Raw genomic sequence first — 12,429 nt, forward strand, 5'->3', positions numbered from 1 at the left:
AGCTAGTCATCACCACTACCACCAACTCTTGGGCTACTCTTTTACCAACGAATAATCGGATTGACCGTCACATAATAAAGGACCTACGGTTGAAATGGCAGGCATGTTTGGTGCGACGGGGATTCGAACCCGCAACCCTCGAATTATGAGTCGAACGTCTTAACCCACCTGGCCATGCCGGGCCTAATCAACACTGTCACCACTGTTTTTCTTAACGGGTCTCCAATGGATTTTAAGTGCGACGCGTGTATTTTTAGCAACAAATTGTGAACCCGAATTTTTGGATTCATTGTCTTGCTACGCTAAACATAACGTCACGCCCGGCATCTTGTATACTTGATAAAAATAAGAAAGAAAAAAAAAGAGAGAGACCAAAACTCTCAAGATGTGTTTACAACTGAGATCTATTTATCACAGAGCAAGTGCCATTCGTATTGGCAACTATCTAATCTTCAAGTAACTGAAACTTTAAGTGTAATGTTAACTCGGAAAAAGAAAGTAAAATATCCAATCTGTTTTATTGGCACTTATAGAATAAACTAACCACTTTGTTTAACACGTTACTAAAGGGAAAATCGTTAAACGGTAGTTGCCAGTACGCTAATTGGCCACTTTATTTATGGATCCCACTAACCTAGTACTTGGTTGAGCTATTTGTCAGCACGATAACATCACGAAGTCATCGTGACTTAGAAATCACAGATGCCATAAAATGTATTCTTCATTAAATGGTCCATTTGTCGAGATGTATGAACTGTAATTGATTCGCAGGTGTTGGCAGAGGATAAAGGCGATGAATGTGACGTTTATGTTCACCCTAAAAGATTTGCACTCTGATTCGACTCTAGGGATTGGAGTATCTGTAGAATATTTCTGAAGGCATTATTATGTTCTTTTCACCCATTACAGCCGATACGAGTTTGGTGGGATCTTGAATTTTTTATGGAGGGGGGAAAACCTTGTTTAGCAGGGTGTAAATATAGCATTATGGGATAGAAATAGCCGCAAACGAACGTTCATGTACACTTTACATGTTGTGGAATAAAGAAAAAGAATTCAGTTTTGTCACGAAAGTCTCCTGGTGAGTCAACAGTAGATATACAGAATTACATATCCAAAATCTGGGGTTCGATTCCCCAGGATAAACATATAGCACCTATCATATTAAATTACTATGTACAAAATGGTGACAGTAGCGTGTATGTCTGGTATGTATTTTTCAATGTTTTTACCTTCAATATAAAACAGGGTGAAATGCGAGGTACTAAGTCACATTACTATTACTCACTCAAAGTTATTCATCGACTACAGTGGTTTTGACTAACAAATAGAAAACTTTGCAATGTCCTTCGCCAGTTGCAGTCTTCTTTTTCTTTAATTGCTTATTCAGTTTTATTTTGTTTTTCTTGATTTGTCAACAAGCTACTGAGTTCGCTAGTGGTGGCTTGACATGGCCAGGTGGTTAGGGCACTCGATTCGTAATTTAAGAGTTGCGGCTTGAATCCGCGTCAAACCAAATATGCTCGCCCTTTCAACCATGGGGCTTTATAATATGACAGCCAATCTCACTATTCTTGGTAAAAGAGTAACCCAAGAGTTGGGTGTAGTTAGTGATGACTAATGGCCTTCCCTCTTGTCTTACATTACTAAATTAGAGATAGCTAACGCAGATAGCTTTCGCGTAGCTTTGCTCCAAATTAAAAAAAAACAACAGAAACGAACAAACAATCGTTAGTGGTAGCTACTGTTTGTAAGTTTTGTTGTCAGATATATTTGATCATTCGGTCTTTCATAATGTTCTTTTTATTTAGAGATTGATTATCGTTCAGTTTTGCAACTTGAGAAGTCCCTCATCTTACCAATCGTCTTACAAACTAGCTAAGTTTGTATATATATCTCCGCATCTTAAAGGCTAAATCGCCAAGAAAAATCATAATATTCGTTTATTCTGCGTACAGATCAGTTTTATTCCTCAAATGTATAAGTATATTTTAATAAAGTGGGCCACTCAAGGTTATAGAACTGAAAGACAGTCAAGTTATCTTCATATTTTGATTGCGATTTTTCTAATGCTTGTCTCACCACCAAATTAAACACTTGAGGAAAGTGAGATATAAGACTGTTTCTTTCGTAGGATTGCATTAATATGAGCTTTTACTATAAAAAAGTAGTCAGAGAGCTTAATACCTTTAAACAATTCTACAGTTTTTAAAAGAGAATCAAATGTTTTTCATAAACAAAATGCATTTAAACCAATGCAAATTTATAGACGTTCATAAAAATACCCATGTATAAGCGTTGTGCTTTAAGTTTGCGAAAATTTCGAAATTTCGTGTAATTCAGTTTAAGATTACACGAAGAAAGACTTTGGTATCTGTGTGTGTGTATATATATATATATATATAAAGTACAAAACAAATCTGTGTTTGTCTGTTTGTCTCACTATTCCCAGGTCGTTGTATTGATCTCAACTAAACTTTGTGGGACTATAGTTTGGAACAACATCTCCACCCCATTACTTTTATTATTGAGCATTTATTATCTTTATTGTAAGTTAATGTTGATTACTTTCATGGGTGTGGCATGGCCAGGAGTTTAAGACACTTGACTCGTAATCCAAGTGTCGAGGGTTCGAATCCCCATCACACCAATCATGCTCGCCTGTTGAGGGCGTTATAATTTGATAGTCAATCCAACTATTCGTTGGTAAAAGAGTAGCCCAAAAGTTGGTGGTGGGTGGTACTAACTGGCTGCCTTCCCCATAGTCTTACACTGCTAAATTAGGGACGGCTAGTGTAAATAGCCCTCGTATAGCTTTGTGCGAAATTCCAAAACAATCAACAACTTAACGTCCTTCCACAGTATTTCTGTGGGGAACGCACAAGAGGTGGTGCAGTACATGTTTGGGCAACTATTGATTATGAGGTAAAAAAATCACTTTCCATAATCTCCAGGGAAGAATCAGTGGTAATACACTATTATCAAGGAATAGTGGAATTGACCATAACATTATACGCCCCCACGGCTGGGAGGGCGAGCATGTTTAGCGCGACGCTGGCGCGAACCCGCGACCCTCGGATTACGAGTCGCACGCCTTACGCGTTTGGCCATGCCGGACCTTAAGTTGTTGAAAGCGGGTAACAGAAAACACCCATACCGACACTATTTTGTTCGATACCTCTTAACACAAAGTCATCCTGACCATTAAACAGTGTATACCATGTTTTATATATGTATATTGAGATTTCCAACTTTACATAAAACTGTTGGTGAGATAATAATGAACATTGTAACAATGTTATGTTACAAACACATTTTGTGCCATTAAGGACTTTTGTGTTATTTATCATAGCATCCCCCTACATTTTTTAAAATTCGTAGTCCAGACTGAAAAACAGGAACTTTAGCTTGTATAATAAAATTTGCCTAACCGTTTTCCCGCATTTTATCTCAATATTTATCATAGTAAGCGTACTAGATGGCAGCACTGTAAGGTACAACTATCAATCGACAACAAATTGGTTTCTTCTACGCGCGCGCCTCCAGACAAGAGCGTTACACTAACAGGCACCACTATGTAAGGACTGTGTTGGTATAAAGCACCTCATTGCCGTATGCACCTACCTATCGAGAAAACGCTCTTCCTCTTTATACAAAGGTTTAGCTATTAGTCTACCTACAACCAAGAAATCTGCTTAGACAAGCAGTGCTGCCCCCATCGGTAGTTTGGTCGTTGTTTAGTGAGCTTACAAATGCTTGATAATACAAATACAGTAACGTAGTCGGACCATAGTGACATAAGGCCGCTTCCTGGGCTGGGTCAGTTCTTTGTCCGACACCAGACAGACAAGGGTAAGTGTACATTATCTTATCTTCAATTATGTTAATACTGAAATATAAGCCTTTTTAATGCATTTAATGGACTTAACGTATTATATCGTACGTTTAGTGTTTCTTTGGTTACGTTTAGTTGTCAAACTGCTTGGTATTATTAGTTATCTTTCATATTTTCGACTGAAGCCGAACATGACAGATCTCGGCTGTTGGTGTTATGGCGTCATGTTATACTTTATATCAATACGACGTTACTAATAGTGGTATAGTGTATTATCTGTAACACATGTTGGTCAGGGTGTATTACGTTACCAACACTACTAAATCATCCTATAATCTGTATTTGTACCGTACAGTTATACATTGGTTTGCAGCTAGCCATTCTTGAAAAATAGCCTTATTTGGTCAGTGTTCTATTCAATGCTATACTTTTATATCTGTACCGCTTCACCAGTCATACTGTACTTTACATCTGTATCACATGACAAATCATGGTGTATTCTATATCTGTACCACGTTATTAATAATGGCATACTATACATGCGTATCACTTGTTGGAAATGATGTTCTCTATTACCCACACTACTAAACATGCTGTATCTGTACTGTACGACTAATCATAATGTACTCTAACTGTACCATAGTACTAATCATAGAATGCTTTATGTCTTACCACACGACTTACCATGGTATATACTATACCTGTACTACACTACCAATAATTGTATTCTATATATGAGTACCACGTGTTGATTATGGTATACTTTATTACTTACATTACTAATCACAGAAGGCTTTATGTCTTACCACACGACTTACCATGGTATACACTATACCTGTACTACACTACCAATAATTATGTTCTATATATGCGTACCACGTGTTGATTATGGTATACTTTATTACATGACTAATCATAGAATGCTTTATGTCTTACCACACGACTTACCATGGTATACACTATACCTGTAACTACCAATAATTGTATTCTATGTATGTGTACCATCATGTTTTCTGTTACCCACGTTACTAATGATGACTTACTCTGTACATGTATGACACGAATAATAATGGTACACACATATTTGTACCACACTATTTATCGTATTTTTCCTCATTCTTGACCAAAGATAAAGTGAAACTTTCTCATCACTAATAAATGAAGCATTGTGGTATTTTGAGATTATTTTTTTTTAATTAACCTACCCAAAGAACCTGTTACATAAGTGATCGACGCTGGCGATGTTAATCATACAGACTTAATCGAAATGTTTGAATATTTTATAATATGTGAAATTATTATTATTAAGATGAAATAAAATACACTTACTGAGAAGTGTATGTTATATTAAACATCTATATATGTAATTTGTATGATGAAACAGGTTCTACAGTCAACATGAATGACTTATCAGAACAGCATACAGTTTCATCAGACGTCTGTTGAAAAATGCGTTTCAGCATCTCACGTGTCACAACAAAACATGACCAAAACTTACATAATGACAATATATAACAGAAAAGTATTATAAATAGCATCTGTAACCTTATATCAGTTCATATTAAACATTCAGTGTTTGGTTGGCCCTCATCTTACTTTAATATTCTCCGTTAGGCGACGTGGCATGATGTCGATAAGGTTACTGATGTAATCTACCGTGATTTTTTTACAACTTGTCACTAAAAGGCGCTGCATCTCAACTACATTAGCTTGCTTAGGGTCATGGTTAATAATTTTTCAGCTCAGTTATAACCAGCAATTCTCTACGGAATTACGATCTTGAGAATTTACTGGCCATGGCAATCTTATGTCCCCCTGGTTGAGATAATCTTGTACAATATACTCACTGTGGGAAGTGGCACTGTCACCCTGAAAAGAGAGTTATTGTGAAACTTTGCCCAAGTACATAATATAAATGTAATTTTTATGTAATGTCTGCAGGAGGCTCCACTGATGCTTCCCTGGAGATTATGGAAAGTAATTTTTTTACCTTATAATCAATAGTTGCCCAAACATGTACTGCACCACCTCTTGTGCGTTCCCTGTGGGAAAAACAGTCTTCCCTCACCAATTTTCCAGTCAAACGACGAACACAAAACCTACCATTAACTTTAATAAGCGAGAAACAGGACTCATATAAAAAAAATTATATGTCGTCAGTGTCCTAACTGTAAGGTAGTATGCTGTCTTACCCAAGTAACACTGTGACGACGGTTAATTCAGGATAATATTGGTTTGCAGCTAGTCATTCTTGAAAAATAGCCTTGTTTGGTCAGTATTCTATTCAATATTTTTCTAGATACCCTGGGATGAATGTGTTCAATTTATTTCTGTCGCCAGATGTTGCAAGACTTCTTTTGACCTTGACGTGTTATTCAAACACGGTCATCTCGGGCAATAATAACTTCAGCGTCTACCAGCAGACTTTTATGGAAGAACGTTTCCTGTAGTCCAATGTTTTGATATTCTGGATACGGTGCACTAGAGATCTCTACTGTTCTGACAATGTCTGCGTACTTCATACCATTACTGGACAGTCGAATAATTTGATGCCCTATCATTTTTGGCACGTGGCGAGGCATGACTGCATCAACTGCAGAGAAATTGTCTGAATAAAGCGTTGATCTGTTTCTAAAAACCTTATAACTAAAGCACGCTCTTTTATTACAATAGACAATAACAGTATGCAAATATTTTGGCCAAGACTCTATAACAAGTCCATGCACTTTATGGTATATTATAATACAATTGATACTGAACTGGAGGGGTACTCATTGTTTTCAGTCCATGTCTTATTCACAAATTTCTCATCATCCCTCTGAAGAAATGCAAATGTCAGTTTAAAATGTCTTTCCAGCTTGATTTGATAGACTACATGTTTTCTTTCAATTGGTTTGGCCCGAGGAATGTTAAAGAGTTTTGTGCATTCAGTCAACCTTAACAATGTTTTTCTCTTTTTCAGTTACTTGTCCATAAATCTGCTAGTTGGTTAATCAGGTTATTGTCTAAGTGGAAATGTCAGCTTCGTTTCTGAAAAAAAAAAATAAATATATACATCCAATCATGTGAACAAAACATCATTATGTCATACGTACTATTTCACACTTAAAAAATCGCCATGTTTGATTTGTTGTCAGCGGCTAACTAGCTTTATGTTTTATACTGTTATGATGCTGTATTTATTAGATATACTTAAATATCGCTTTCCCTAGAAAGGGGTCTTCTGTGAAATGTTCAGGTATAATTAATTCTATTGTTTCCAGTTTCTATTCAAAGTGGTTTTGAAAGTAAAGTTCAAATGCAGTCGTTGGTTTTGTATTAAAATGTCGCTATAACTCATTGCCAGATGTATTGATTGTACAGTTACTATAATTTATTAAATTGTTAATTTAATGTTTCGTATATTTGAATCACACAGAAATAGAAGGATACAGTTATTTGCTGATACATAAAATAAGCGTTATCTTAATAGATATTTCCAATATTAATATATATATGTATATATTCTGGTATATTCGAGTTTTGTAATACTGTATTGGTCAAAATTTCCTTTGACCTGCACTAAAATTCCCTTTGAACTTTGTACATAATTATAATAGAAGCCTTTGCTGTTAACAGATTAATTTGGTAGCTAACTTTAACCTCTTATGGCAGTTTAACCTTATGACCTTTTCCTGAAATAATTTCTTATTCGACGTTATATATTTATACATTTTACTGTTGGTTTGTTTCTATTCTAAGCCTTCAACAGAGAACTGTGTATTGTGTGAGAAAATACTGGTTTTCGGGAAAATTATGTTCAATTTTTGTTCATTTGTTAAGAATATCTGTTTGTTTGTTTTTTGAATTTCGCACAAAGCTACTCGAGGGCTATCTGTGCTAGCCGTCGCTAATTTAGTAGTGTAGAACTAGAGGGAAGGCACGTAGGATTGGCCGTAACATTATAACGCCCCCACGGCTGGGAGGGCGAGCGTGTTTGGCGCGACGGGAATGCGAACCCGCGACCCTCAGATTACAAGTCGCACGCCTTAACACGCTTAGCCATGCCGGGCAATAACATTTAACCTGTAAAGGTTGAATATATTCCTATAGAAGGTATCGCAGATTTCTTGTTGACTAATCAGATGTCGACCAGTAAAATATACTCTTTTAAGTTACCTTTTTGTTTTAGGCAAATTTTAATAACTAATAATCTTAACACACCTTCTGATTATTAAAAATCTATTTTTCACATATTCACTAATCTTAAATTTTAAAAATTAAAATGTGTCATTTTTTATAACTATACTTTTCTTAATAAGCTAACTGCAAATTAACCTTTTTTTTAGTAACATCATTATACATCCAGTTGATTTAAAGTGATATCAGTATAATGGTTCTTGTGGGCATATCTTGATAGCTTGAAATCTTAGAAAAATCACTTTTTTTTTCTTCTCTAAATTAGACGAACGTTAATGGTGCTGGAGTATTATAAATCCCATGTAAGAAAGTGCAAAGTAAACATGCCCCCTAACAGTTTATTAAAAAATCTATCAATACCTCAGTAAATTGTAAATTCTTGTTGGTAACGTTAACAACAAATTATTTCACAAAAATAAAACCAACAAGATAGAATATGTGTTAAGAGATTTCTTCTATGACTCATTATTATATGAAACATATATTTTACATACCAAGATATTTATAAAGGAAAACGCTTATAAGAAATGATATCTAATTTTTGCCGCTCCCACCAGTGACTCAGCAGTAAGTCTGAAGGCTTGTAACATTAAAAATCAGGTTTTAATACCTGTGGTGGGCACAGCACAGATTGTTTTTTTTTGTTTTTTGAATTTCGCGCAAAGCTACACGAGGGCTATCTGCGCTAGCTGTCACTAATTTAGCAATGTAAGACTAGAGGGAAGGCAGCTAGTCATCACCACCCACCACCAACTCTTGGGCTACTCTTTTACCAACGAATAGTGAGATTGACCGTTACATTATAACGCCCCCACGGCTGAAATGGTGAGCATGTTTGGTGCGACGGGGATTCGAGCCCGCAACCATCAGATTACGAGTCGAACGCCTTAACACACTTGGCGCTTAACAGTAAACAAAAAATGTTTACGTAAAGTTTTTACATTGACGTATAAACTTATTTTGATAAGTTTTAGTAAAATCAAGAACAAAACAAATAAAAGCATTATTTCAATTAACATGCTACATTGTATATTTTAGTAACTAAATCCGTATTTAGTAGCACATTCATTATTTTGCAAAGTAACCGTAATATTCGTTTTGCCATTTTACCAGTAAAAACCAAACAACAAAGGCATTTTTCTGGTGTTTCTTGGACTTAATTACATTAACGTAGAGAGAACACAGACAATTTTACAATATCTTCGTCGGTTTATTTATCAATTTCTTTTGCGTTCTATTCTTAAAGAGTTGATTCATTATTATTGATCCGGTCAATAATCCAGTCTCAAGAAAGTAAAACATGAATTGTTGGCTGTATTCTATCAGTAAAACTAATCATAACAAATAGAGTTCATGTTCTGGGTTGATAAATTGTGTGCGGACCAGACTAATAGTAATTTCTCAGTAAATTGAGAGACATGTCAATACCACATTTAACTGAGGCTCAAGTCAATAGAAGTGAGCGAACAGTGATATTGTATTTCACTTTGAAAACGGGCACATTTTTCTCCTTGCTTCGATGTATCTTGAAACAAATACAAACAAATCTGGTTTCACTTAATAATTAGATAATAATTCTATTTCGTATAACTGTCCTTTAACAAAATTTAATTAATATTAAATAAACATCTCATAATTTTGGCAAACTTGCTCGTCATTCGATGCATTAACTGGATATTCACAACGGCGTTATTAAAGCGTTGTGATATTTTTGAATTAATTTTTATACCTTTAAGATACTTCACAGTACAAGATCAACCCTGTTGCAACGCTCAAGAACGCGAAAGACGCCAAAATTATAATTTTTCGAATATTTTTCTTTAATAACGAGGCGAACCTGTTCCCGAACAAATACTGGTCTTGAGATGTATTTAAGATGTATGCGAATCTAGTTTACTGTTAATTTTTCGCATTCGTTGAAGTACGTTCTTTGAAACTTTTGAGTTATTTTTAACGTTGCACTTAACCTCAAGGTTTCATTAAGCCTGCTGAGTTCGAAAATCATTTTTCACAACCAGCTATTTATCCAATAAATTATCTACAGGCTATGACGATGAAAACGGTAAGTTGTTATTTTGATAGGATGGAATTTTAGTTGCACAGGTAAACAAATCATTTTAAGGAAAGAAAACTAGAAATATTTGTCTGTCTTTTGACATATATCTTCAAGGTGGCGCGTCCAAGCTCAATGACGTTTGAATTACTTTACGTTAAAAAGGTCGACGGGTCAGTCTAGCACTGGGGTAGTTTTGCATATTAAAGTTTCGATTGTATCGCATATGTAAATGACCTTGAATAGGAAAGATAAGAAAGAACGAATAGTATGTTATATTATAAGTATATATATATGTACAAATCATACTGTTCCACCAATGAAATGTACTGAATGACTATGAAAAGAAAGATAAATGTATGAACTGAATTATCTTCGCTTGAACATGAAAATATCGATAAAGAATAGTGGTTAATATTAATAAATGTTGTCGCTATAAGCTTTGGTCACATTTTTCACCTTAAGTTTAGAAATAATTAGGCTAAAAAAAGTTAGTGAATATATTATTACTGAACGCGTTTGATGAGGCACTTGTTGATTTTTCTCAAATTATTCATGGCGTTTAGATTTAATAATTTATGGTGCAACAGAATCGAATATAACTACATGCAGTGGTAGTTGGTTTTCGTCAGAACTGGAGGTTTTGGACATCAACTGAGTTGGGTTATTGCGCTAAAAATAAGAATACATCATTATTCTTTTCAAGATCATAACGTTTTCGCAGTTTTTCTTCATCACAGAAGTTAAGTGCGCAGAATTTGCACAATCTGTTTGTATTAGCGCAAAGCCACATTGGGCTATCAGCTGTGTTTATTGCAGGAAGTAGAACTCCGGATTTTAGCATTGTAAATCAGTAAACTCATCGCTGATCCACAGGGCAACGAACTTATACAAAGTTAGTCCTATTCAAAAGAAGCACTTAGTCACAAAATAACCAAAACTAAGAATATTATTCCTTAAAAAACCTTTAGATTTTATCAAACGAAAGAGCGCTCTTAAAAGGAAGCTTACGATTCAAAAGCTTTAGACCTTTTAACGTGAAAGCTTTTATTTTAAACAGCAGGAATGGTAAGACATCATAATATTCTAACCATTAAAACTCAAGTTTTTTTTCTTTAAAATCACAGACGTAATATAACAGCGTATGACGTCATATATAAATCTATACTTAATGTGAAGTATAACTAATGCCATCGGTGTATTTTATGACCTCATTGAATATAAAAAAAAGTTATATAGTATGTTTATTACCTGAAACTATTAGTTACCTAGGCCCGGCATGGCCAAGCGCGTAAGGCGTGCGACTCGTAATCCGAGGGGCGCGGGTTCGCGCCCGCGTCGCGCCAAACGTGCTCGCCCTCCCAGCCGTGGGGGCATTATAATGTTACGGTCAATCCCACTATTTGTGGGTAAAAGAGTAGCCCAAGAGTTGGCGGTGGGTGGTGATGACTAGCTGCCTTCCCTCTAGTCTTACACTACTAAATTAGGGACGGCTCGGTGCAATGGTTAGGCTAACAACCTACTCACTTAAATACCTGTTGAAGAATCCGCAAGCGATTGCGACCCTATGTTCCTTGATGGAATCTCATGGTGAATGAATGAATGAATTAGTTACCTCTTATTTCGCAAAGTAATATTATTTTATACAGTACATATAAAGTATTAACTTTGTGTGATTTAAGTGATGACAAGAAAACCCACTTGTAAAGAAAAATATATACGTAAAAACGGCTCGTTTGGGTTGAGAAAGTTCTTTACGTAGAGGAGTGAACGTTTCGACCTTCTTCGGTCATCGTCACGTTCACAAAGAAAGAAAGAGGTTGGTGTTGTTGTTTTTTAATTAAGCACAAAGCTACACAAGGCTATCTGTGTTCTGCCCACCACGGGTATCGAAACCCGTTTTTAGCGCTGTAAGTCCGTAGACATACCGCTGAGCCATAAAGAGGTAAAAGAAAAAGGTAACTGACCGATAGCTGACCACATGTTTGAAGGGGGTTGTGTAATTGAGTGTAGAAACATTTCTCGCTCCTTTACATACAGCTTTAATCTATCCATACCAGCCGTGTTTACACTATATTTGTGTGATTTCAGTTTCTCTTAGGCCTTGCAGTTTAATTACTTTGCGTAAAATATTTTTTTGTATTTTTGTAACTGTTATTTTCTCTGCTCTTCAAGAAATATACAGGATTTACCATTTACTTTGTAAGTATTTCTTGTCATGTGTGTTGTCACTAATAACCATTATTTCTAGTTTCTGAAGAAGAAAACAGGCACAAACACTCTTGTGCAAATAATTGAAATAAATGGTCATTTTACAATATTTTCAGCATGACGGCCGGTGTATGCTCGCTTGACCCGCTGA

General features: G+C 35.5%; 1 protein-coding gene across 1 annotated transcript in view; it reads left to right on the forward strand.

Annotated features, from left to right (window-relative positions):
• The first annotated feature begins 3,534 nt into the window (after positions 1–3,534).
• Positions 3,535–12,429, forward strand: part of LOC143252127 (LIM domain transcription factor LMO4.2-like) — a 106,874-nt gene continuing 97,979 nt past the window's right edge. Inside the window, exon 1 of the mRNA XM_076503806.1 lies at positions 3,535–3,852. The gene's annotated coding sequence lies outside the window, so the exon portion shown is untranslated. The remainder of the gene's footprint in view (positions 3,853–12,429) is intronic.

Source organism: Tachypleus tridentatus, chromosome 6 (genome assembly GCF_004210375.1).
Source record: "Tachypleus tridentatus isolate NWPU-2018 chromosome 6, ASM421037v1, whole genome shotgun sequence".
Classification (NCBI taxonomy): domain Eukaryota; kingdom Metazoa; phylum Arthropoda; class Merostomata; order Xiphosura; family Limulidae; genus Tachypleus; species Tachypleus tridentatus.